The sequence below is a fragment of the Mus musculus genome, chromosome 6, assembly GCF_000001635.26.
Source record: "Mus musculus strain C57BL/6J chromosome 6, GRCm38.p6 C57BL/6J".
NCBI classification, from domain to species: Eukaryota; Metazoa; Chordata; class Mammalia; order Rodentia; family Muridae; genus Mus; species Mus musculus.
In genome coordinates this window covers 18,741,865-18,748,431 of record NC_000072.6, presented here as the reverse complement: position 1 = coordinate 18,748,431, position 6,567 = coordinate 18,741,865, and positions in this window count along the sequence as shown.

Sequence of the window (6,567 nt, the reverse complement as noted above, 5' to 3'; positions counted from 1 at the left end):
CTCATGAGGATCTGAATTTGACTCACAGGTCCACCCGTTTCTCTCTAGGCCAGAGGCTCTGTAGTCACGTTCTCTTATCTCCACACACTTCAACGTAATGAAATCTTGATTAAAACAAAACTCATGCAAGTAATACAATTACCATGATTTTACTGAATTATTATTTTGTCTTTTTTAGGTTTTATAAAATCTGTGTGTGTGTGTGTGTGTGTGTGTCTGTGTGTGTGTGTGTGTGTGTCTGTGTGTGTGTGCGTGCGTGTGTATGCACATGCTTGCGTAATCTCAGATATATGCAACATCTATTGGCTTTAGGAAGACTCCAGGGATTCTCATTCAGGCACTAAGACTTACATTTTAAGTGCTTTACATACTGAGCCACACCATCCTGAATGATTCTTTAATTTTTTAATGTTATCATAAAATGTGTGAGAATATAATTTACTGGAGATGAGAGACCACGGGCTCTGTATACCCTTGGTGTTCCAGTCTGTCTTGTTGCAGAACCATGCAGACACTTTTTCCATGAGTGGTTATATTAGTCACAATAGTAGCCATTTGTCTAGAGGTAGAGCAATCACAAATTCTCCTCTGATTGGTTATCTTCACAGAAGTCTCCCTACCCAACTTGCCATGTTTTCCCTCAGTAAAGGGTGGGAAGGACAGAACTGGACAACAGTGGCTTTGTGCTGCTTTTCTTTTCCCATGCAAGGACATAAAAGTTATATTAAAATAATTTTATCTTCTTGGGATGTGAAGTGTTACAATTGGAAGTCATTCAAAATGAAAATAGTACTCTTTATGGTTTTTTCCATTGAAGGGATTGAAGGAAAGGAGATAATTACTATGGGACTAAGGATTTATTCTCTGCCAAGGGAGAGGGGGGCACTGAAAAGATATTGAAAAAGGTAGGAAACTTCTTGAAATTCCAAAGGGGTAACAGCATAAATAACATGACTATCTTTACTGAGAAGTTTCAAGGGAATGAAATCTATATTTTCGTAGATTTTTAAATGGGATCAGGGAATAATGAGAAGTAGGGAGGGACAGGGAAAAACAAAAGTAGAATCCATTAGAGAAGAGAGAAGAGGAGCCAGGTCCACTAGCTCCTGACACCTCAAGCAGGTTCCCTTGTGTGAATAGTGGGCCTGAAACCCTAACTCCAGGACATTGTTCTTTTTCATGGTGTGTGCATGTGCGCGTGAACACACACACACACACACACACACACACACACACACACACAATTTGCTCCAAGATTTTTTTGCATCTAGTTTTTTATATGCATGGGTATATGCTCGCATATGTGTGTGTGTGTGTGTGTGTGTGTGTGTGTGTGTGTGTGTGTGTGTGTGTGTTGCATATGTGAGTACTGAAGCCAGAGGTCTTTGTCACTTGCTCACATTTTATATTCTGAGACAGACTCTCTCACAGAACCCAGTACCCAGCACTTACAGACTGAGTGGCCAGAAACCTCTTGGGAGTCCACCTTTCTCCCTTTCCTCTTCACTAGAATTTGAGATGCCTACAAAGAGCCCAGATTTTTTTTTCATACAGATTCTGGTGGTCCCTTACTAGTGAGCCACTTACCTAGTGAGCCATCTCCCCAAGTCTACACTGTTTTGTTTTGATGCTCAGTATTGAATTCCCATTTTTCATATGTCCTTGTTTCTGTTTACCAAAGAACATTAGATTAAAGCCTTAAATATGAACTTCTGGATACAAATATCTGAAGAAGAGTAAATGTGATGAAAGGCCATAATGGTATCCCATGTCTCTCCAGTATGCACTTCAAGTTTCTGTTCAAATCAAGTCTCCAGTCTTCCCAGGCACTGATTTTTGTTCAACTTTGTAAGGATGACTGCTAGACAAAGAGCAACGCAGGCCTGGGTTATAATTCTATTGCAACTTTTACTCTCTAGTATCATGTTTCAGCAATATTGACCCATGTAAATTATTTAGTGATCTTGAAACGAGAATCTTGAAAGACTTTTGAATAGCTTATCACAATTCCCATCAAATGACACCATTAAAATGACATTTTTATGGGAATTTTAACCAAATCAAAGCAAGACAAATCAAGTCCTTCTTGGTGACCAGCTTAGACAGCTGATATTTGACAAACCCTGGTGGGTCTTGCTTTTTTATAGGAACTAAAATAGCAATTTAACATCTTGGACCTTTCATAAATAACAAAATCATCCAATACACTTTAATGTATAGCTCTAGCTGAATTGAAAAGCCTGCAGAAAAGCCAAAGCCCAGAAAGCCATCATACTGTTCCTGGGGTAACCATATACTCTGAGTTTTATTTCCTAATTTAAGGGATAATTAAATCTACTCTAGTGGGTGTCACTTCTACTCTTCTCTTTTATGCAGACACAGATGTGCTCAATTTTTCTGCTTGTTTTCAGGACATTTTTTGCTTCAAAACAGGAAAGTAAGTGGGACAACACTAGTAATTGTCTATTCTTCTTGGAAATAATAAAAGTACTATGTTGTTGATATTTCTCTAGTGTCTTTAAATATTGCACAAGAATATTTATAGAAACAGTTTTTCTATAACTTCAGATTTACAGAAAACCTACAAGACTAGAATAACAATGTCTTCATCATTTGCTCATATTTTCAAGTTAGCTTTTAGTATATTACTCCTATCAGCAAGACTTTTTCTGCAAACATTTTGAAGTACTTAACATTAGTTGCCAATAAGATACAATTTTAACTCAGTTGACTTTGGGGCCACATTCTCTCTCCCTCTCCCTCTCCCCCTCCCCCTGCCCCCTCCCTCTCCTCTCCCCTCCTTTCCCCTCTCCCCTCCTCCCCTCCTCTCCGCTCTCCTTCTCCTTTCTCCCCATTCTCTTCTCCTTTCTTCTCTTTTTCCTTTTTTCTCCTCCTCTTTCTCTACTTCCTCCTCTTCCTTTTTCTTTCTTCAAAAATAGATTAGTCTTTCATATAATACATCCTGACCACAGTTTACCCTACCTCCACTTGTTCCAGATTTTCTCTCTTTCTCTTCCCCAAATCCATTTCCCCTCCATCTCCCATCACAGAAAAACAGGCCTGACAAAAGATAACAACTGAACATGACAAAATAAAATACAATAAAACAAGGCAAAAGTCCCCACACTGAAACTAGACAAGGCAATCCAACAGGAAGAAAAGAGTCCCAAGAGCAGGCAAGAGTCAGAGACACATCTGCTCCCACAGTTAGGAGTCCCACATAAACACCAAGCTAATAGCCATAACATATACACAGAGGACCTGGGGCAGATCCATGCAGGCCCCTGTAGTTGCCACTTTAGACTCTGTGAGCCCTGATTAGTTGATTCAGTGGGCCATTCTCTCCTGGTTTCTCCATATCCTATGACTCATAAACACTTTCAACCCATTCTCCCTTGGTTGCCACCAACCTCTGAAGGGAGGCACTTGATGGAGACCTCCAATTTAGAATCTTCATAATGTCTGACTTTGGGTCGCTACACCCACTCCCATCTACTGCTGGAGGAAGCCTCTCTAATAACTGGACAAAGCACTGATCTATGAGCACAGCAGAATATCATTAGGAATCATTTCTCATGTCACTGTTTTCTTAACCAGCTGTGTTTGGTTCCACTCTAGGTCTCTGGGCTATACAGTCTCCATTTTTCTGGCCATCCAAACAGTGACAGGCATATGCTCTCTCTTGTGGAGTGGGCTTCAAGTTAGATCAGATTCCAATTGGCCACTCTCGGAAGATCTGAGCCACCATTGTCCCAGAATGTCTTGTAGGCAGAACAGATTGTTGGCTAAAGGGTTAGTAGCTGAGTTGGTATCCACATTTCTATTTTTGTAGACTGCAGAGTACCTTTCTGTATTAAAGAGACTAGAAAAAAGAGGTGAAGACTCCATATAGGAACCAGCTCAACATCTCCACGTTCAATGACCTGTGTGGATATTATCAGCAGCAATGGGGACCTGCAGTCTGTGTAAGGGCCAGCTTAACATCTTCACATTTAATTAACTGTGTAGATGTGATTACCAGCAATCTGTGTCAGTCTGTGGAGAGCAACCTTCTGTTCTAGCATCAGCCTGGAGTGTTCGGGGAATCTCCATTGGATACACTTGGCCAACAACTCAACAAATGCAACCTGTCCTGCCACCAGAGCCTTCGTGGCAACAAGGAATGTGCAGACTCTGTATCAGACTAGGAGTCCTCACTAGGATCACTCTCATGGATTCCAGGAAGTTTCCTCTGCATTAGGTTTCCACCCTGTCCCCTAAACCCACCCCCAATATTAACCATCTCTCAACAAACTTTGTCTTTTCAGTTCCTCTCTCAGCTCCACCTGATCCTTCCCACTCCCATCCCCACACACTCCAGTCCACCTGCAAAGTCTATATATTTTCCCTCTTCCAATGGAATAGATATAGAGACTTCACCCAACCTCACCCCACCCCAAGACTTCTTGATCAAACATCCCTGAAACTATGGATTGCAGCCTCGGTATCATTTACCTAATGGCTAATATCTACTTACAACTAATTATATACAATGCTTCTGTTTCTGGGTCTGGGCTACCCAACTCAGGATAAAACTTTATTTGAGGTCCATTCACTTGCCTGCAGATTTCACAATGTCATATTTTTAACAGGTGACTTTTCAATTGGGTAAATGTACCACATTTTCTTTATCCATTCTTCTGTTGAGGGACATCTAGGTTGTTTCCAGTTTCTGACTATTATGAATAAAGCCACATCAAACATAGTTGACCAAGTATCCTTATGATAGTATAAAGTATCCTTAGGCATATGACCAAGACTGGTATAGCTGGGTCTTGAGTTAGATCAAGTCCCAATTTTCTAAGAAACTGCTATATTGATTTCCATAGTAGCTGTACAAGTTTTCACTAACACCTGAAATTGGAGGGGTGTTCCCATTGCCCTACATCCTTGCCAGCATGAGCTGTTACTTGTAGTACTGATCTGACAGGTGTAAGATGAACCTTCAAAGTAGTTTTGATTTGCATTTTCATGGTGGCTAAGGATGTTGAACATTTTTAAGTGTTTTTCAGCCATTTGAGAGCCTCTATCAAAAATTTTGTTGGCACCTGTACCCCATTTTTTAAAATACATTTTAAAAATTTTTAGTGTTTGATTTCAGACATTTGAGATTCTATTTTTCAGAATTCTCTGTTTTGACCTGTAACCTGTTTTTAAAATTGAATTATTTGGTTGTTTGAGGGCTAGTTTCTTGAGTTCTTTTTATATTTTGGACATTTGCTTTTATTTGATGTGGAATTGGAAAAAACCTTATGTCATTCTCTATATGCCCACTTTTCAGTTTCAGAAGATGTCATTTATCCAAAAAAAAAAAAAAAGAAAAAGAAAAAGTTGGGCATGGTGGTGCACACCTTTAATCCCAGCACTTAGGAGGCAGAGACAGGCAGATTTCTGAGTTGGAGGCCATTCTGGTCTACAAAGTGAGTTCCAGGACAGCAAGGGCTACACAGAGAAACCGTCTTAAGAAAAAAAAAAAAACCTGTTAATTTTAATGCCTGTACTATCAATGTTCTGTTCAGAATGTTGTCTCCTAAGCCAGTGCTTTCAAGACTATTCCCCGCTTTGTCTTCTATCAGGTTCGGTGTGTCTGGTTTCATGTTGAGGTCTCTGATTCACTTGGACTTGAGTTTTGTCTAGGGTGATAAATATGGATTTATCTACATTCTTTACATTCCTTTCACCCCCCTTTTTTCATTTTTTTATTACGTATTTTCCTCAATTACATTTCCAATGCTATCCCAAAAGTCCCCCACACCCTCCCCCCCCCCTTCCCTACTCACCCATTCCCATTTTTTGGCCCTGGCATTCCCCTGTACTGGGGCATATAAAGTTTGTGTGTCAATTGGGCCTCTCTTTCCAGTGATGGCCGACTAGGCCATCTTTTGATACATATGCAGCTAGAGTCCAGAGCTCCAGGGTACTGGTTAGTTCATAATGTTGTTCCACCTATAGGGTTGCAGATCCCTTTAGCTCCTTGGGTACTTTCTCTAGCTCCTCCATTGGGGGCCCAGTGATCCATCCATTAGCTGACTGTGAGCATCCACTTCTGTGTTTGCTAGGCCCCGGCATAGTCTCACAAGAGACAGCTATATCTGAGTCTTTTCAGCAAAATCTTGCTAGTGTATGCAATGCTGTCAGCGTTTGGAAGCTGATTATGGGGTGGATCCCTGGATATGGCAGTCTCTAGATGGTATATCCTTTCGTCACAGCTCCAAACTTTGTCTCTGTAATTCCTTCCATGGGTGTTTTGTTTCCAATTCTAAGAAGGGGCACAGTGTCCACACTTTGGACTTCATTCTTGAAAAGTTTCGTGCTTTTAGCAAATTGTATCTTATATCATGGGTATCCTAAGTTTTGGGTTGGTATCCACTTATCAGTGAATACATATTGTGTGAGTTTCTTTGTGATTGGGTTACCTCACTCAGGATGATGCCCTCCAGGTACATCCATTTGGCTAGGAATTTCATAAATTCATTCTTTTTAATAGCTGTATTGTACCCCATTGTATAAATGTACCACATTTTTTGT